The sequence below is a fragment of the Amphiura filiformis genome, chromosome 14 (assembly GCF_039555335.1).
Source record: "Amphiura filiformis chromosome 14, Afil_fr2py, whole genome shotgun sequence".
In the NCBI taxonomy this organism is placed as follows: Eukaryota; Metazoa; Echinodermata; class Ophiuroidea; order Amphilepidida; family Amphiuridae; genus Amphiura; species Amphiura filiformis.
Genome location: NC_092641.1, coordinates 37,983,125 through 38,005,280, shown reverse-complemented (window position 1 = coordinate 38,005,280; position 22,156 = coordinate 37,983,125). Strand labels below are relative to the sequence as shown.

At 35.5% G+C, this 22,156-nt stretch overlaps 1 long non-coding RNA gene across 1 annotated transcript; it reads left to right on the top strand.

Annotated features, from left to right (window-relative positions):
- The first annotated feature begins 3,189 nt into the window (after nucleotides 1-3,189).
- LOC140170052 (uncharacterized) lies at nucleotides 3,190-7,162 on the top strand. The gene is made up of 3 exons (XR_011861469.1): nucleotides 3,190-3,248; nucleotides 4,236-4,354; nucleotides 5,457-7,162. It is a non-coding gene; the product is annotated as an uncharacterized lncRNA (long non-coding RNA).
- The last annotated feature ends 14,994 nt before the right edge of the window (nucleotides 7,163-22,156 follow it).

Genomic DNA, 22,156 nt, shown 5'->3' with positions numbered 1-22,156 from the left:
TATAGGGCCTATGCCTATACTTTATGGTACTTACATGTATGTATCACAGGCTATTTATTTGTTTGTACGTGTATTTATTTATTTATTTATGTTTTTATTTATTTATTTATTTATTTATTTATTTATTTATTTATTTATTTGTTTATTTTGCATCTATCAATTAATTAATAAATGTTAATTAATTAATTAATTTATTTATTTATTTATTTATTTATTTATCTATTTATTTATTTATTTAATTTATAGGGCCTATATATGCCTATACACATGGTACTTATGTATCTATCAATTTATTTATTTATCTATTTATTTATTTATTTAATTTATAGGGCCTATATATGCCTATACACATGGTACTTATGTATCTATCAATTTATTAAATGTTTATTAATTTATCAATTAATTAATAATTAATTAATTGGTTAATTAATCTATTTATTAATTAATTAATTTATTTATTTATTTATTTATTTATACTTATGGTACTTATCTAATCTATCAATTAATTATTAAATGTTTATAAATTAATTAATTAATTAATTAATTTATTTATTTATTTATTTATACTTATGGTACTTATCTAATCTATCAATTAATTATTAAATGTTTATAAATTAATTAATTAATTAATTAATTAATTTATTTATTTATTTATTAAATTTATTTATTTATTTATTTATTTAATTTATAGGGCCTATACCTATACTTATGGTACTTATGTATCTATTTATTTGTTTGTGCGTGTATTTATTTATTTATTTATTTATTTATTTTATTTATAGGGCCTATGCCTATACTTATGGTACTTATGTATCTATTTATTTGTTTGTGCGTGTATTTATTTATTTATTTATTTATTTATTTATTTATTTATTTATTTATTTATGTGTTTATTTATTTGAACTATTATATTTTTGTTCAATCACCTATCACATCTCGAACTATATGAATCAAGGAAGCAAGCGAGCCATCAAGCAAGTATTGAATAATTGAATAATTCAATTAATTAATTAATGTACAATTATAAAATCACATCTGTCAAACAAGCAAACATATTGCAAAACTCACTCATCCATCACTTACCCCTCTCATCACTCACTCATGCCTCTTACTCACCCCTCTCACTTACTCACCTCTTACTCACCTCTCTCATTACTCACTCACGCACCTCTTACTCACCCCCTCTAAACATCACTCACTCATCACTCAGTTACCCCCTCATCACTCACTCATCACTCAGTTACCCCCTCATCACTCAGTTACCCCCTCATCACTCAGTTACCCCCTCATCACTCACTCATCCCTCCCTCCCTCCCTCACTCTCACTCACTCACTCGCTCACTTCCACTCACTCACTCACTCCCCCACTCACTCACTACTCACTCACTCCCCCACTCGCTCACTCCCCTGACTCACTCACTCCCCACTCACTCACTCTACCACTCACTCATTCACTCACTCACTCACTCACTCCACCACTCACTCACACTCACTCACCACTCACTCACTCATCACTCACTCACTCACCCTCACACACCACTCACTCACTCACTCACCACTCACTCACTCACTCACCATTAACTCACTCACTCACTCACTCACCGTTCACTCACTCACTCACTCACACTCACCATTCACTCACTCACTCACCCCCCCACTCACTCACTCACCATTCATTCACTCACTCACTCGCTCACTCACACCCCCCCCCCACCATTCACTCACTCACTCACTCACTCACTCACCATTCACTCACTCACCTAATCACTCCACCATCACCCACTCACTCACTCATCCACTCCACCATCACTCACTCACCAGGCTCCACCATCACTCACTCATTCACTCACCACTCACTTATTCACCACTCACTCACCACTCACTCACTCGCTCGCTCCACCTCTTCTCATCACTTACTCATTCACTTGTCCCTCCTTCTCTCTTTCATTCACTCACTCCTCCCCCTCACTCACTCACTCACTCACTCACCTACCCCCTCTTAATACTCTCTTGCTCACTCACTAGCTCATTCCTTATGACTCACAAACTTACTCACCACGTGTTCACACTTGATGCACTCGACTCGATGATTATCGATTGCGTTGATTGATTGCTTGAGTTATGGTGTTATCACAGAGGAGTAAGATAGACAGAGCGCGTACCACCAGTCAAAGTCTCCGCCTCATCCGATAATGAGGGCCGATTGTTCCATGAAATGCGACAGGCGAGACTGCTACGCAATTACCGCGTATTTTCATGGTCTATTGCGTAATCGCGAAAGCACGCAACGCTCTATCGCCTCTCACACCCAGACAAACAAGAACCTAGACCTATAACTTTGGTTTGCGTAGTGAAGTCAACACTGCTTAGCAACGATTTTGACAAGGACGCAACCCGGACGCAAACAAGCAGACATGTTCGCGTCTACAGAACATGTTGCGTTTGACGCGGGCGATAACGGCGCAGCAATCACGCAAACGATCGCGTTTTTCGTTCCAGACATGAACGCTTATTTCTCCGCGTCCGACCACCCGACCAAAATCACCTTGGATACGTGGCTTCACCACACCACCTCAATGCCTTCGGCAAAATATTTCCCTAAGTTCAGGTGTGCCATTTGCGCATGCGCGAAAGTAGTTTGATTGACAGATTTCACCTCTGACCTCGATCAGCTGTTTTTGCGACAGTCATAACACTGACAGAAGTATCCAGTTGCGAAAATCGAATTATTTGCCTCATTTTAGCGACGTGCTTGGACTAGTTTGCAATAGTAATATTAGTATTCAATTCACTGAATATTTAGAGAAGCAAATGACATGATGGATAAGGACAGTTTAAGGCCACGGACATCGAATATACCACGAAAACTAGCTCGTTCACGTAGCGTTTTCGTTGTCCCACTGGCCTACTACACGTAGATTGCCTGGCGATCGGAGTGTTATCGTCAGAGCACCTCGGACTACACGAAAACATGACGAGATTTGTCCCATTCACCACTGCATCACACAGATCTGTTGTTCATGCACTGTCATGACTGTACATTCATGATCATTGCAATACAGTGTATGTCGTGTATGTGTATACCTAGTACAAGGAACTTATACGATGTCCTCATTCACAAACTGATACTATCTGTTAATGGCGAGCGGTCCGAATTTTGAGCCATACAAGTTTACGTGGTGAACTAGTGTATACCGTTCTCCTGGCTGAGTATGTTGGGTGTGTTGTTTGTACCTCGACTCTGCAAGGTGAGTTTCTTTTTATAACTCATTAATTTTTTTAATGCTAAAGTAAAACTAAACGACACAACATTAATTTTAACTGGCAGTGAGGATTAAGCTATAGTATAGACGAATCCAACGAGCCAAGTCATGGTCAGGATTTGGTCGGCCATTAGGCCAAGTAAAATAAAAAACATGTTTCACGTCCGGGTTTTCAAAAAAAAAGGAGGAAGAGGGGTCTTTTATTTTCTATTTTTATCACAAAATTGGTGTAAATAGCCATACTTAGAGCTCAGTGTTTTAGCGTATACATACAATAATGCCTGGAAAAAGGAGGAGAGTTACACCCCCTCAAATGATCACAAAACCTTCCTAACATGTTTCTTGTATCTTAACAAGGCTATAGAAAGCATCCTAACTTCCTAGACATATATTTTGAAAAGTTATAACCGAATTTCAAAAAATAAAAATATATTTGAAGAAACCTCAAAAAAGGAAGCGGAGGGGCGTGAAACATGTTTATTTTTTTATTTGGCCTTATTAGGGTCCCTGCATGCACCAAACAGGTGTTGTGAGTGCCCAATTGGGTGGATTAAACCCGCTTAAAATTTGATGTGAGATTCTTTTGTGTTGTAAACTGTCATCATTCTTTTGTCTGTGTGTAACACGGGTGGTAGAATGCAGTTTAAAATATCCTTCAAGGGCATCATTTCACATTTTAGGTGAGATAGTTTGGTCCCCGTCATGGCTATGGCTGCCATTAAGGTGCAGGAATGCGTGAAATTTGATTCGTCTATAGGAAAATATGATTTTGACTTCATCTTCAGTCTCAATCCCAACCCACAGCAAGTGAGCAAACATAAAGTCTTGATTTTTGCAGAGTATGTAGGCCTACTATATGTTTACAAAGCAATCATGTAAAAACAGAATTTTGAAAAATATTCAGGGCTTTCCCCTTAATAGCAAATGTTACAATGGCTTTAATTACAATGTCATACTGTATTGTCTTTCCAGAAACTGGCACACGAAAGGTCCATTCTGCAAGGCATATCTTCCATAAATCTGAACTATAAACACACGCTGAAGCAAAGCACCTGCAACCGAACAGCACAGCTTTCCTTATTGAGGAGGATGTAAGTAATTTCATTTACATTTACAAAGTTGTAGCCAAGGGGGTGCAGCACACCACACAAAATGCCAATACCTTATATGCCTTATTCCTATGTGTTCCTATATTTAATTCTCAGGCACGACAGGTATATATGAAATGAAAGTGCCCCTCTGACAAAAAATAAAAGAGAAAATCAGAAGGGCAAAAAGAAAAGAAAAGGGACAAGGAACCCTTTTCTGCCTAAATTAACCTGATCATGACCGAAAATAGTGTAAAATACTGAAATTTTTTGCGTACTACGTCCCAATTAAGCCTTTTTTAGAAGCTCAAAGACATACAACCTCTCTATGTATAATTGTATGATGCAACTTTTTTTTTTTTTCTTTGTTTTTTTGTGTACCACCTAAGTTTTATTTTGCCCTCCTTATTAAAAAAGATGGCTATGCCCATGAAACTATGCACGACTAGTAGACTTAGTAAATTACAGATTAGTGCTTTAAATCTGTCTCCGCTCTCACAGTTCATAAAAAAAATTAAAATTGCAAAATGATTGCAAGTGACTACTTTTGACTTTATGACCTTTGACCTCACACCTATTGAAATAGCATATCATGACTCTGCTACAATAATTTATCATTTTGGAAGGAAAATCTAAAAATTTAAAAAGATAGTACATTAAGGCTTTAAGGAGTACTACACCCTGGCCAATTTTGTGCTTATTTTTTGCATTTTTCATAAAAATTATAGCACATTGGTGACAAGTAAGATATGTATAGGGGCAAGGACTCCCAACTACTGTACTGAAAATTCAGCAACTCAAAGCAAGTAGTTATTGATTTTTTGATCAAATATTGGTTTTCCCTCATTTTTGACTGTAACTCCACAACTGTTGTCTGTGCTGATATAAAATTTCCAGTGCAGTAGTTGTAGTCCTTGCCCTATAATATACATATCTTACTTGTCCCCAATGCCCTATAATTTTGAGAAAAATGCACAAATAGGCACAAAATTAGGCAGGGGTGTAGTACCCCTTAAGGCACACAAACAGCCTAGATACCATAATCCTGATAATAATGTGTAATAATTAATCATTGGCTATTATTTTATTTTATTCCAATTTCCAGGTGCAGCAGTACTACTGAGGATACTGGTTTCGTGAAAGACAAAGAGGATGATGGTTTGGAAGTCAACAGCTGGCATCTGTTATCTGTCGCATCACTCGCTAGCCGTACTATAGGGCTTTTTAAACACACTATATCCGAGAACTGCTAAAACCCACTAACCGCTCCACCCAAAAGGGGGAATTAGCAGTCTGGGTTTAGCAGTTCTCTGGATATAGCCAAGTTTTACGATATAGCATGGTTTTGGACCACCACAGTCAAAAGGCCGTAGTAGGGCTATCACTCGCATGCATTGAAAACTTTCCCAACATTATGTCAACAATTAAATTTTTTGAAGAAAATCTTTTCTGGAGGGTGAACATTTGATGAGAACTTAAATACTTGCATAGTAATTTATGTGGTGCATAAACTAACTAGTAAATGTTTGCTCCAATTATTAAAATAATAAGGACCTCGACAAATGACTCTGACATCATGTGATGTAATCGTAATGCATAGTTCCTTACAGGCTGTAAAAGTTGCATGGAATTATTGGAAATGTTCTAGGCACTTTTCTTTGGTTTGCCTCAAATTCAGCAGTGACGTCAATGTCTTTTCATGGCTGCGCCACATGAACCACCCTTTTTTGCTACACAATTAACTATACGCACACGATTCAATACGGCGCCCACCAAAATATGCACCTACGTCACTACTGAACTTGAGGGGAACCAATGTATAGCCAAGGTTCCCTAGTCCAAAAATACGGATCGCTAGTCCGAAAAAATAGGAAATGGTTCACAAGTCCAAAAATAAATAAGGTTTACAAGACCTTAGCAATGGAAAATCTGCAGCCATTAGGACTAGCGACCATTTTTTTCTTGGACTAGTGACATTTATGACTAGCGCACCTTAGGATTAGCGGATGCAGGATAGAGTAATTGTAGACCAAATTGTTTAGTAGCTGCTACTGGTTTACCTTCATCCCCGTAAATATGATGAGTATCCAGTCCACTAATCAAGGGTTTAGGACCAGAAGGCCTAACTGCAATAGCTGCCCCATAGACATTTTGATAATTGATCTAAAATATGACACTTGGCAGCTATTGCAGATAAGGCCTCGTTAATGTCTGTTATTTATTAAATAAATAAAAGAAGACCCTACATGTAAACCCTTAACATAAAACTAAAATAAAAGAAGGTCCTACATGTAAACCCTTGACTTATAAATGCTTTTAAAGGAGTGTAAGTGTTCATAGTTTATTATTGGCACACACTGTTTCTTTCATGAAAGCTGTGACTGTGCATCAATGCATTCACACCCAAAGCCTTCAGGAAAGACTAGCCGATGTCAGTCAATGCTACAATGTAGTCTTTTGTGAAGGCACCATATTAACACACAAGCTGGACTCGAATTTCAGTCAGGGCCATTGCCTGCAGTTTTTCAGTTTTGGCCTTTGTGCCCTGATCTTTGTTAACTTCAAGGTGTTCTTCATTCCTCTTGACAAGTGGTGCCAAATGGCCTTGACAAAGGGTCCCCCCAAATGAAGGTCTGAACAAAAGCCTTCTCAAAAGACTAGTGGCTGCCAATAGACTGTAAATAAATGGTCTTTTGCACTCATTATCTCATACTTCATTACTAAATGTATTTTTACACCTATTTCTCTGGTACATAATTATTAGAAAGACAAGAGTTCATGAAATAAACAAAAATGCATGGTGAATATGTAGCTTTGATCATTGTTTTAATTTATTTTGAGATCTGTAAGGAAGTGAAAAAATAAAAGCACTATTTTTTCATTAAAAAGTATGAAGAAGGAAGTCCAACAAACCAAAACAGTTGAACACACCTACTTAATAGATAATAAATGATGGGGATTTTTTACTACATGTATCCTCTATTGTGTGATGGAAGATATCCAACAAAAAGTCTGCACAAAAAGTAACACAGCTGAAATATGCCTATAAGTTCAGAACTAGTAATCGTTTCCACAATATTTCTACATAGAAAGAAGGATGATTTATTTACGCTCATTTTGATACCCCATTTGTGAAATGTCGTTCAATACTGATAACACAGTACATAGTGCTTTTAAAGAAAAACCACAAATTTAAAAGTTGCCATTTGCAGCAATCAATGGTTTCAATCAATGACTTCATATCAATACAAATAACCGCAACTTTCAATTCGGGTATTTTTCTTTAAAAACACTGCTGTGTTGTTATTATTGAACGAGATTGGACTAATGGGGTATCAAAATGCGCGTAAATAAATCATCCTTCTTTCTATGTTGAAATATTGTGAACACAATTATTAGTTCAAACGCTACAGGCATGTTTATAACAGCTGCGTTACTTTTTGTGCAGTCTTTATTTTTATAATACAATTCAGCATATTCCCTCTAAGTGATTGTGATCTGGGACAAATCCAAAATTGGATCTAATCTATTAGAAATATTCAATCTAGAATTCAATCTTATTTGATTTTTAATCTAAAAACATTTGGATGGATTTAAAAAATCTAATTTGAATACATCTAATTTGATTTTAATCTAAGGGTTAAAAATCAATCTAAGCAATTTTAATCCCATATATTAAAATTGAATTAGATTGAATTCTAATCTATTGGATTGAATATTTCTAATAGATCTTAATAAATTTTCACACATTCTGTTACACCTAATTTATGAGTCCCGACTTTCAACACAAGTATTGTTCTTCAATTAGTGAGATTGAAGTGCGTTTCTGAATCCGGTCATTATTTCAGTCCTTTTTAATATTTCATTTGTTCCATGACTTCCATCTGCCTCCGCTGCAAAATGTGACATGAAATGGCTCACAGTGGCATTGGTTAATGGTGTCTGGCAGTTGGTTGTTACTTGTACAGTGTAGCTCTGACCTTTTAGTAGGCCTGAAAAAAAAAAAAGAGGATTTTAGAAAATTTGTCAGGGTAAAGCTGGGACAGTGGCACAATCCCCCTCATGGGGCTGTTACAGCGGCTTGGTTTGAAATCCTTGCCCACCCACTTCCCCCAAATGAGCACATGCATCTGTATTCCCCAGCCCCCCCCTTGGCGGTGGTGGCAGATTTACCCCAGCTAGCTGTTCCCTTGATTGCAATGAAAGTGTAGTTTTGCCACTGGTGCCCCCACTCCCCCCTCCACCATCGGTTGCACACCACAGGGTTAATTTATGTGCCATATTAGGGGCTGTGCAATAATTATCGGGGGTAATAAAATGTCCGAACGACCCACCAAAAATAGCTTGCCCCCCTCTCAGCCTGCAAAATAATCGCTTTCCTCCCTCTTTTGGCCTGCCAAAATCTTTGCCCCAACACATGCCAAATTTTTGGGATCCCAATTTGCAAACCTTAAAAGGTCTAGATATGTTATGAGCACAGCGAGCATGAAAAAATTGCATATTTCAGCGTTTCCATACTGTTTTCCTAAGCCTTTTTAGAGCATTTTATTTAAACGGCACCCCATGAATGTGTGCCAAAAATTGCTTGCCCCCCCCCCCTCGGATCGCTTGCTTGCCCCCCCAATTTTACCCTCCTTCCAGGGCTCATAATTATTGCACAGCTGAGCCCCTTATAGGTATAAGGGGGCTATCATTTTCTTCAGAAGGCGGGGTCATGAATATACTGGGGGTCATAGAATTTTAAGACCAAAAATAGGGGGTTATAATTTTTGTAGCAATCAAAATAGGGGGTTATAGAATTATTAAGGGCTGGCGACTGGTGTAACTTTTCTTACACTTTTTTTGAACCAAATGTGCACACAATCTTTATACAATGCAAGATTTTTGCGCTCTCCGTCGCCTTCTTTTTACGCTTATGGTCAAAAAAAATTTTAACGCGCGTTTAGTGTACTCCGCTCTAAAATTTTGACAGAAGGGGGGGGGTCCTAAAATTTTTGACCCACGATAGGGGGTCGTAAAAAAAATAGCCCGCGATCATGATGGAGGGGGGGTCATAAAAATTGACTTCAGTCACCGACATATTCATGACCCCCTGCCGAAGAAAATTACATCCCCTGAAAGGTGAATTCAGTCAAATTTTGCCATCAAACACCTTCTTCTTCTTCTTCTTCCTTATAAGTGCCTCCCTCATATGTATGAGTATTGTCGCACTGCGTACAGACAAGCTGTACTTATTTTTTACTCTGGAACCTAGAGTAGATGAGTGTATTTTGAAGTACAGTCAACATGACCGGATGATCCCCTGCTCTTTTCGAATAGCCTGTGGCGTTCTTTAACGTGCACACTACATTAATGTGAGAAAATATGCATGTACACGGACCGACAGCTTAAAGTGCCCTCCGAAGCACTAAGCAAGTAGAGTGAAGTGTCTTGCTCAAGGACACAAAGAGCCGGACCTGGGATTCGAACCCTTGACCCTTGGGTTCACAGTCCTATGCCTTAACCGCTAGGCCACGCTCTCCTCTATTATAAAGAAAGCCAAAACTGAAAATCGTTTTGTCATAGCACTTTCCGTAGCAAAATTACATCTTGTCACAGATTGACTTTCATGATATCATCAAAAACATTCAGCCAACATTAGAAGCTTCAATTGGCAAAACAAATCAGGATCTAGGCTCATGATGGAATTTCCGGCTCATGACAGAGCAGCTTTTCTACGGTGCGGGAACTGCTATCAAAATCCTCTAAAATTCCATGTGCGATTCTCTCATTACAAAAATAAATCATATATTTGGGTCAAGTGAAGTATTGACAACATATTCATATAGGTTTCCTTGACCGATCTTTTCTTTACGAGGAAAATTTACAAAATATTGTTGTATTTTAGCCTAGTCGTAAGAGATTCCCATTGAGTTTACATGTACGAACCTGTTATTCCCACCTAGACCATGCCAAAAACATGCCCACATTTCAACTCGATTATCTACCAAACTGGTCATAGATCTCCTACAATTTTGTGAGATGACATAAATGAAAGTGTTACTTACCTAATGTATCCATTTTCAGTCGAGATCTATGACTGGAATTCCTGTAATTCGTTGCCAAATATTGGTATTTTCCTCATTTTGCACCACACAAACCAATGGAAAAAGTTACTTCCGGGTTGCCGAGAAGGCAGGGAAAGTAGGCGGGGCTTGTGAGAAAAACTTCTAGAATCGTTTGAGTCGGGACGGTAGAAACACCGAGTGCATTAAAATATACGAACCCAATGTGGTGGTGTGTGGCTTCACCTACTGCCATGGTTAGGGATGGGCAGTTACAGGTCTAGGTGGTATGTCTATGCTCTCACACCTCTATCGCGAAGGCACGCAGCGCTGGCGTGATTGTTAGACACAGCACGATCGAACAATCGGCCCTCATGAATATGCGAGAACTGGTAGCATACAATACACGGGGACTTTGACTGGTGGTACGCGCTCTGTCTATCTTACTCCTCTGTGGGTGTTATAGATCCTCCTTGATTAATTGATTATTAATTAAGTTTTTGATTGGGTGAGTGTGTGAGCGATTGATGAAGTGATGATTGATTGATTGATTGATTGATTGATTATTTATATATTGATGGATTGGTTGGTCGCGTTTGATCGCGTTAGCGTTTGATCACTCGCTTGCTTGATTGTTTATTTCTTGCTTGATTAATTATTCAATTATGTATTTATTGAGATGGGAACGATGAACAAATAAATAATAGAACAAATAAATAAACAAGCAAATGTATAATCATAAATAAATAAATAAATAAATAAATAAATAAATAAATAAATGAATAAATAAATAAATAAATAAATAAATAAGCAAGCAAGCAGCAGTTATCAATTAATTTTTTAAATGACAACGATTTACACCACTCCGAAGAAGCTATAAACAAATAAATAAACAAATGAACAAACAAATAAACAATATATTAATGAAAAATAAACAAATTAACAAACAAACTTATAAACAAACACATAAACAAGCAAATAATCAACAAAATATTAACAACAAATAAACAAACTTATAAAAAATAAACAGATAAACAAAATAACATAAAATAACAAACAAATAAACAAACTTATAAACAAACAAATAAACAATATAATGAACAAAAAGATAAACAAACAAATTAACAACAAACTTATAAACAAACAAATAAATAATATGATAACCAAAAATAAACAAACAAATTAACAAAGTTATAAAAAATAAACAAATAAACAAAATAATTAACATAAAAAATAACAAACAAATTTATAAACAAACAAATAAACAATATAATTGACAAAAAGATAAACAAACAAATTAGCAACAAACCTATAAACAAACAAATAACAAACTTATAAACAAAAAAAAAATAAACAAACTTATAAACAAACAAAATACAGACAAATAAACAAGGCCATTAACTAAAGATAAACAAACAAGCAAGCAAACAAATAAATTAACAAACTTTTAAACAAACAAATAAAACAATATGATTAACAAAAAATAAACAAATAAATAAACAATTAACAAACTCAGTTATAAAAAATAAAAAAATAAAACAATATTTAACATAAAATAACAAATAAAATAAACAAACTTATAAACAAACAAATAAACAATATAATTAACAAAAATAAATAAACAAATTAACAATAAACTTATAAACAACAAATAAACAAACTTAAAAACAAATAAATAAACAAACAAACTTATAAACAAACAAACGAAATACAAACAAATAAACAAAGTCATTAACAAAACATAAACAAACAAACAAATTAACAAACTTATAAACAAACAAGTAAACATTATCATTAACAAAAAATAAATAAACAAATTAACAAACTCATAAACAAACTAATTAACAAACAAAGCAAACAAATAAACAAACAAACTTATAATAAATAATAAAATCTGGTTTAAACAAACAAGTTAACAAACTTATAAAAATAAACAAGCAAGTAAACAAAACAATTAACAAAAAATAACAAACTTATAAACAAACAAACAAAATACAGACAAATAAACAAAGCCATTAACTAAAGATAAACAAATAAGCAAAAATAAGCAAACAAACAAATAAATTAACAAACTTTCAAACAAGCAAAAAACAATATGATTAACAAAAAATAAACAAATTAATAAACATAAAATAATATACAAATAAACAAACTAATAAAAAGTGAGTGAGTGAGTGATTGAGTAAAATAATTAACAAACAAATAAACAATATAATTAACAAAAAGGTAAACCAATAAACAAACAAATTAACAACAAACCTATAAACAAACAAATAAACAAACAAAATACAGACAAATAAACAGTTACTAACAAAAGATAAACAAACAAACAAACAAAATGCAAACAAATAAACGAAGTCATTAACAAAACATAAACAAATAAATTAACAAACTTATAAACGAATAAATAAACAATATGATTAACAAAACATAAACAAATAAATAAACAAATTAACAAACTAATAAACAAACTAATTAACAAACAAACAAATAAATAAACAAACTTATAAACAAATGAATAAAGAAACGTTTAAACAAACAAGTCAACAAACTTATAAAAAAAGTCTAAAAAATAAACAAGTAAACAAAACAAGTAACAAAAAATAACGAATAAATAAATAAAGATCAAACAAATAAAACAAACCAAATATAAACAAATAGTTAAAATTATTAATAAGCAATAACAAACAAATAAACAATCAATAACAAATAAATAAACCAATTGTCCATGTGGTAGTTCGTGTACACTCACTACACTGTGTATCTCGGCATTTTAATACTGCACAGAATACCTAGAACGCTTGTATATACGTCATTTAATTAATTATTCATAAGTCGGTCCGGCGGTTGGAAATCAGCGATTACCGAAAAGAAACGTGTGTAGATCTCATTCATGCATAATGTAGAAGGTCACAGGTCAAATTTTCACTCTTTTAAAAAAATTCCCTTCAAAAGGGAATATCTAAAGTATTACTTTTAGTATTCAGATTTCCTTTTACAAATTAAGCGTACTGACTGCTAGCCGTCCAGCGCGTATTATTTGCACACGCTTCAATGCACACGCTTGACATCGCGCACGTATACGCGATGGTTAAGCTGTCAAAGGAACCTTGGAAAAGATTATATTTCAATGTAATTTCTGAGTCAGTCGGGCCCGCAGGGGCGTAACCAGACCTCCGGGGGGGGGGGCAAGATTGGAAATTTTCCCAATTTATGATCAAAAGTTTTAGTATTTATGTGCGAGCGAAAGCTCGCCTCGCAACTTTAAACGGGTGGGGTCGGGACCCGCCCTAGGACCCCTAATGGGGGCCAACTTCGGCAATTTGGCAGTTTACGCTAAATGTATCAAAATGGTCTTAGGATTTTTTGTCTAAAATATACCAAAAGGAAGATGCAAATCGTAAATTTTGTCACAACATTTCTGCCGACTGAGCAGGGGCGGGGACGAACTTGCCACCATGCCTTATGGCCAGTGGCGTAGAATTCTTTTTAACATAGGAAGATGGGGTTGAAAACATTTCTTGAAGTATTGAATCCAGCACCTAAGCTTTTGATGACAAAATCAGATTATACTACAAAAGTTACCATAGGCCTATTGAAGCTAAACCAGTTGTGAAGTGTGGTACACAAGTGGAATTGGCACTTTTTTAACCAAAAGTGATGGTTGCATATGCAGGTATTTCTTTTGAAAGTCCTAAACAAGGTATAACAGTCGATGATAGGATATACAACTTATAGAACACGGATAACCTCTATAGCCCTTCCGTCATGTCGATGTCAGATGGCTTCCAAGCATCGTTCTTCTCTGCTGATGGACAAGTTGGTTCCCCACATGCTGCAGGATTTGCTGCAAATTCCTTTAAGGTGGTCTTGTCCCTCACTCGTCCGCTATAAGTTGAGTCTTGATAACGGCCACCCATATAAATGTTTTTGAACCATTCAAGGATCTAGGAATGACCAATGAAACAATTAGTGTATCTAGGGATCCAGCATAAAGGTCTAACCAGGAATATGTTGGTCCATTGGTTAAATTAATCAATGAACACAAGATTTATCATTGAAGTTACAGTTGTTCCTTCCATACGTTTAATTAGAATGAAAAAAAACTTGTTAAATTTATGCATTTTAATGCATACAAAAAGCCAATTTAGAAAAGTGCAACTTTTGTTGATGAATAAAATTTCATAAAGCTATATGATTACTCACTGAACCATAAAACATGTTTGAAATGTGTAAAAATTAATTCATGAACATTTTAACTTAAAGGAGGATTTCGTGATTCTAGCATCATTTTTATGACATCTTTCAGTAAATATCCACGAAAAAGCTTAGGCCCTATTCCCAAAATTTCAGTTGATTCCGATTTTGTGTCCCGGTTTTGTGTTTGCGAGTTATGCATGATTATGTGTATACAGTGTGGGCCAAAAACAACTTTACCCAATTTAAAAGGATCATATCTCAAAATTGAAAAGTCTGCTGCAAATTGTTTTCACATATTCGTAAAGAATATTTTTTTTAGAGTATGTGGTGAAAAAACTATTCGCTAGTTTTAAATCAAAAAGTCAAAATTAACTTTGTAAACGCGAAGGCCGACTAGCTGTCGCGTCGCATCACTTGCAATGGCGAGTTCGATAAAGAATGAGAACCACTCAGTATAATACGCACAAATTTGTTCAGCAATTTTACATAACACAATCAAATAAATCAAACATGAACAATTTAAATGTCAAGCTATGATATATCGTCATGATATCGTCGGCCGTATCACATACTGACGTATTCGACATTTTAAACATTTTTGAGAAAATTGGTATATTAGTTTGTTATGTTCTACTCTATATATTCACCAAAAACCATGCTTCAAAGTGGCTTAATTAATAAGATATTAATTAATTTAATTTTGACGTATTTACAAAACCTTGAAATGTCTGTATCACATAACGACGTATTTGCCGATCACCTATACTGCGCAAGCCCAGTATGTCGTATCTGCAATTTGAAGAATTTGCCGTTTCACATACTGACGTATTTGGTCAATTCCAGCGAAAGCGGGACAAAATTCTCTCTATGTTAACTTTCCACTTTAAAATATCATTAATAAAGGAAATCACGTTATTGATGGAGCATATCATGTCACGTCCAATGTGCTCTCTTTGTGCATATAGGCCTTTACTAGCAAGTCATACCAGGGGACAAGTTATGATGGCTTAAATGAATTGGCGTTACCCACGAATTCAAAGATAAAGCACCATATATGTCATTGAATGTCCTTCAATCAAAATGAAATTATTACTGTTAGAAAGACGTTTGCATGATCTCTCATCATATGTAAAACGATTGAATTCCACCAAAGTTTGTGGACTCTAGAGGCCATTAAGTCAATTTGGCTAATAATTTTGCTACCCGCGTATCAAAAATAAAATGATCGTTCTGAAAATGTTAAGTGAATATGCCATAAATGACTATATCATGAAACGAAGTTTCGTTCTATAATTCTGAGGTCCAAGTGATTATTTTATGCAAATACGTTTTACCCATAAAATTCCATAAAATCAAATTTGACGTTACCCACGTATCAACTGTTACCCACGAGTCCAGCAAATATAATTGCCATAACTTAAATTAACATTTAATGACTTTGGACACTGAATTTAGTTTGACAAGCGCTTAAACTTGTAAATCGTACAAATACGTTCACCGCTTTAAAAAAGAATCTAAGACGGTTTAAACTTTTGTTACCCACGAATCCCGAATAGATGCTAACCTTGAAAAACAAGGAGATTGTTTATTTTAAGTTTAAATCAGCACATATTCAAGCCATGGGTATGCTATAATTTTTACAGTACTTAAAGTTTATGCACCTAAGAAACGCAAACCCCAAACGGTACTATAGTACTTATAGCTTTACCCACGAATTCGGCGTTACCCACGAATCCAAGGATTTACTCGTAAATTATATGTTTCTTATGCATCTTAACATTTTTAAAACATGCGAAATAGGTTCCAAAACAGTCCTGTTTAACAGCGTCCTCTTGAAGGTATACTGAAGCTGTATCATGAAGTTTTGATTGATTATCCTAAATTACCATTTTTGGGTAAATGCAATTGGTTAGAGAAACGGGAATCATTGAAACACAATGGAGGAATAACCGCATGATGGTTTCCAACCTTCTGTAATATTTTCTATTTAGCCGCTTACCAATACATACCTTCAAATATGTGTTACCCACGAACATTTTAGTTACCCACGAATCCCTACTTAAATTATAGTTAACAATGTATTGATAGTGTTTTAGTTCATAGGAACTCTCAAACACGAGTTAATAGAATATTGCTGCATGAAAATATGGAATGATTTTACTAAAATAATAATATAAAACTGTTTGCTCTGTCTATTTGAATTTGGCAACTTCATGATTCTCAACATTTTTATACCCAAAATGCCATAATGATCCATTCTAAATATTCCATGTAGTTTGTATTTTGATTAAAATTCATTTTAGTGCCATTGCAGCCTGAATTATTGACATACGGAAAAGTATTTTTATTTTGATTTAAAAAATTAATAGGAATTGCTATTTTCCAGACGCTGTTACCCACGAATCCGTCCGAGATCCTCATCCTGCGACGAGATACAAAATCTAACTTTATATTTATATGAAGCATTTATTCTAATCTTTCGAAATAATACAGTAATGTTAAATGACAGCCACTTTGGAAAGAGTTCGAAGAATTGACACAATCTTAACTGTACACCTGGTTCTTTCTTAAAATTTGTAATAACCAAAATATTTCTCTGTAGATATATGTAATAAATTCTATTTTACGTTCAAAGTCTTCACCGATTTCTGGTGTATATGAGTCACACATAAAATATTGAAAGATATTAAAGAAAGTGAAATTGTATGGCGTACAACAGGTGAAAAAGGCTTGAATTCGTGGGTAACATGCATATGCGCATTTAACACTTTATTTGGTCTAGCAAGAAAAGTTATTTTTCAATCCGATGGCACTTCCACCTGATGATTCACTAGATATGATCGTCTCATTTGATAAGTCTAGAATTGAAAAGGAAAACATTTTCAAAATGGCCCCCAGAGAGAATTTTGTCCCGCTTTGGCTGGAATTGACCATTTGCGCGACGTATTTGCGCGACTTTGTCATTACACGATAAAATCGCTGTTTTGTCCTTTTCACATACTGACGTATTTGCGCAACTGTTTCACATACTGACTTATTTGCGCGACGTGTTTGTAATTTGAACAGCGAAATTGTCATTAGTCCTTTTCACATAGTGACGTATTTTATTTGATATTGTTTTTTTGCAGAATAAGTTATGCTCTGATAGTGATAAGTGAATTATATTGAAAATATAGTATATTCGCATTAATGCTAACCTGGTTTTAATCGACAATAATATTTTAATCAAGATTATGAAGCAAATGAAAATCGCTAAATTTTCAAGTTCGATTTTCTCGAAATGCGTATTTTGCAAATACGTCAGTATGTGATGCGGCCGACGATATGCAGCTTTCACACTGCAAAGATAAACACAATTCTCTTCAAATATACGCAAAGCAATTGTAACCTCAGACCTAAAGTTCTTGCGTTCGTGCTTGCGTTCGTGGTAATGGTGGTATGTTCGGCAAATTGTTGCGTCGATTACTGACTCTGGGGTTAGCTGCAAGTTCCCTTTGAACCGCTGCAATATTTGCAGCTGAACGACCAGTTCTTGGACGTCCGCTCCGTGCTTTGCATCTATTCATTACACTTCCGAGGTTGTGAAAGTTGTTCATATAGAGTTATGGTAGGTTTCGGTGGGATCTTACGGTCGGGAAACGAATCCGAAATTGACGCTGCACTACCAAAAAGCTTTCTGTTCTTTATTAAGTATATACCTCTGCCATAAAAGTCATCTCTTGTGTTGTGAATTCCCTTATCTTGACACCTTGCAAACCTATTTAGAAATAAGCCACGCAGTTACAAAATGCACGAAGGCCTATTTAAAATTAAAAAATTGCGCCAGATTATAATTGTGTAATTTTTATGCTAATTGTTGGTCAATGACAGGAGTGAAGTTCGAGTACATGACAAGTAAATGGGGGTTAAAATCGATTGTATTTATTTCATGCATGTAAAACAATCATCACTTTTCAGAGACAAGCCAAACGTGTTTACCAATTATGTATGCCTAACGCATATGAATGCCGTACTTTTAGCAATCAATCACATACCATTGAATTACGTGTGGACAAAGTGATTTTTGACCCTCGGACCTAAAACTAGCACCATTTTGTTAATTTAGCTTCTTTTGCTTTTATTTCTTCATCACATAGGCCTACTTTTAGAAATATATACATTTAGAATATGTAACAATATTATGAATAGCTCTTCTACAATTCGAGCAACCACCCTCTGAAATTGGGTAAAGTTGTTTTTGGCCCACACTGTATTACACTGCTCCATAGGCCACTGTTGATACCCAGAACGAAAATCAAATTTGACGATATTTTTGCCAAACGAATTAATCTGCAAGAAATATTTGGTACATAAACATTATGTAGCCAGAGGTTCCCAATGGTATAAAAATCTCAACTTTTCCCAAAAGTGGGGGGATGAGGCTATGGATCACGAAATGCCCTTTTAAGTTATTTTAATAAAAAACACAAAAATATATAGAAACATTCCTTTTTGATTAATTTTCAAGTGAAAGAGGTCTGAAACCAAAGGCCATGCATAAAAAGCCTCTTGTAGAAAAGTGCACCTTTTTTTTGGCCTAAAATTTTATAAATGGTTATATTTCTCAGTGAAGATGATAAAAGATAACAACAAAACTCCGTTCACTTGATTCACAACTAATCAGCCTATGTTCCAAACTTTAAAACAAGAGAATTGATCAAGCCGTTTTGGATTACACCAAAAATTCTTAGGGGGACTTATTTTTTGGAACCGTTTAGGTCTAAATGGCAGACATTTATATCTTATATCAACTATGTTTCCAGTTGTGGTAAAAACTAATGTCGCCTACATTCTTCGGTCATAAATTGTGCCAAAATTGGGGTCGATTGTATAACGTTTTTTCCTGTCTATCCCGAAACATTTTGGTGTAATCTATATCTCCGAGCATAAGATTTTTGCAAAACTCTGTGGCATTTTTGCGAAGTTCTATCGTCTTTGCACCGTGTGCATCTCGTCGTTTTTTAATGATTTTACCCGTCGTACATTCATTACGAGTGGTTTCTAAAAGTTTTCGAAAATAAGCCAAATCATGCTTAAATTCTGGACCGTAGTCCTTGACTTTATTCCAAAATGTATGATTGAAAAAACGATAAAGTGTCATATCTGCTAGCCTTTCAACAAGGCTCTGCCTGGACCACCGTTCGCCGCTCGCTGTCGCGGCTTCGCCGCTCGCCCCCCTAGGATCGCGAGGTCTTTGACAAAGACTACATATCTGCCCAATTCCAAATTTCGATTTTCTGACGTAGTTCTCTAGAAATCGGCGTTTTTTGGCCACTGATTCTAAAATTGTCTGGAATGTAAATAATGTCTTTCCAATCTAGACAAAGATGCTTTCTTAACAGCAGCATAGATTCGTCAAAATAATCTGCAATCATTACTAGGTCGAACTCCTCCGCAAGACGTTGTATTAACATGGTAACGTTTGGACCTATATGATCGTGGTGGTCAAGTCCTAAATCAAAAATTTGTCCATTTTGTAACTGGAACCAAAAGTAGAACTTCTGGCTCAAGTAGGCCTACGCATCGGGTTTCTCAAAGAATGCTTCAATTGGAAAGCTTCCCTGTAAATCAAGATGTTTAGCCACGAGAAAATATACAAATGCAGACTCGAAATGTTTCACTGGGTGACGGAGAATTGTTAGGTACGTTGCGTTTGGCACAACTATATCCATTTCTGCTCGATTATACCGTACATGATTTGTTAACATATTGTACTTCCTTTGGTATTGGTAAACCATGTTTCTCTTAAATTTGTGGTTACTTGAAAGAATATGAGGGCCATACTTGACTTCAGCTTTGACAGCAAGTGTCATGTTATTTCTATATCCATATCGTTCTAAAATTGCAACCGCTGTGGTACTTGCAGCTTTGTGGACCTTGATACACACGATGTTTCTTTGTGCAGGTGATGGGCATGTTGGTACCGGAACAAAAGCTGGAGAAGCCGATGTTGCAGATCGGATTTCGGTGTGGTTATTCCTCAGTTTTGTATGGAGATACAGAAAATCTGAATTGGGCCAGTGTATGGTCGTCTGCGTAGTCATGGTAACTATCGGCTTTTTGTGTCTGAAACAAGATTAATGACACAAACTAACAATTTATTTAAATGCGTATACATATTAGTGAGGTTTGGCTTAAATGCGAGTGCAAAACATGTTTACTATAGAAGAATGAACAAATAAATAAATTCATTCAAATTAAAAACAAAATATGTATCGTTCAGTGTTTGTTGAAATTGTTCTATATCTCTCTTCAATCAGGATAAGGAATACATTTCTGATATTCAAATCACAAATCCGAAGGTAACATTGTCATGGGCTATTCAAGTTGAAATCCATATCACCTGTCATGGAAGACATGACCTTAACCTTCTACATAGAAAGCGTCGATTTCAAATAGAGTTACTCATTTAGGTAACCCGTATGAAATTCACACTCCGTGTGGGAAAGGGTAGGGTGATGTCTTCCATAGGGGGCACACCGACACCGCCTGGCTAATAATTATTTGGTGCAGCAGATACACTAAAATGAATACACGGGATCGATACACGTGAATTGCTATGCCCGATTTTGATATCAGACGAAAATCTTCGGATACCGGGTTAGAAAATGATGAATATCTCCCGTAAATGAATTTTTCTCAAGAAACCAGATGTGGTCTCATACACTTGAAAATACGTGTTGAACAGATATGATGGTCGCTAGAATGCGCTTTGAAAATTGGCCGTGCGCTTTGAACTCAAAATCGGACCAAAACTCTAATTTTATATTGCGTTGGTCCTGTATGTAGTACAGCTGCACTCACTACTAGGCAGTATAAAAGTCGATGACCATTGACCTCAATGGGGTATACAAGCTTATTCACGCACAACCAAGATCAATTACCCGGCTATTGTGAGTAGCCTTAGTCATGTCCCTCGACTAATTATTCGTCTCAAAGAACTTCAAAGGTCTGAACCAAATATCCAATCGTGGCTGTGGATTCAACCTACCATGGCGATTTCTGCCATGAAGATATAGGGTCGATGACACTGTGGGGGGGGTGGTGTATGGATTTCAACAGGAATAGGCCTAACCCATTATCCAAAATGGATTATATTATGCCAGAAGTGATCATTCTTTTTATGAACAGAGGTACAAAGAGCAACTTGGACATTTCTTAACATCACCTTAACATTACAACAGAAAAGATCATAATTTTGTTTATGTTAGTAGGGTGCCATGTTTTGCATTATTCATGAATAGCGTTCAGTGCTTTTTGGAGCAGGAATCGGGCATAGGCCTACCTCAATGTCATCATCGCTGAGATGAGCGGTTTAACTCTTTCAATATTTCGCTTAGACCAGGGAATTATTTGCTGATAAAATGTTCAAAACCTTTCAAATATATGGCAAATAAAAATAGCGATAAATACCACCTTATTTGTTTCACCCCTATGTTAAGTTCAATTCATACTCCATCGCTTAGCGATAAGCGATTGGTTTCTCGACAATGAGGCAGTGCGCTTTTGGTTGCGTTGCGGA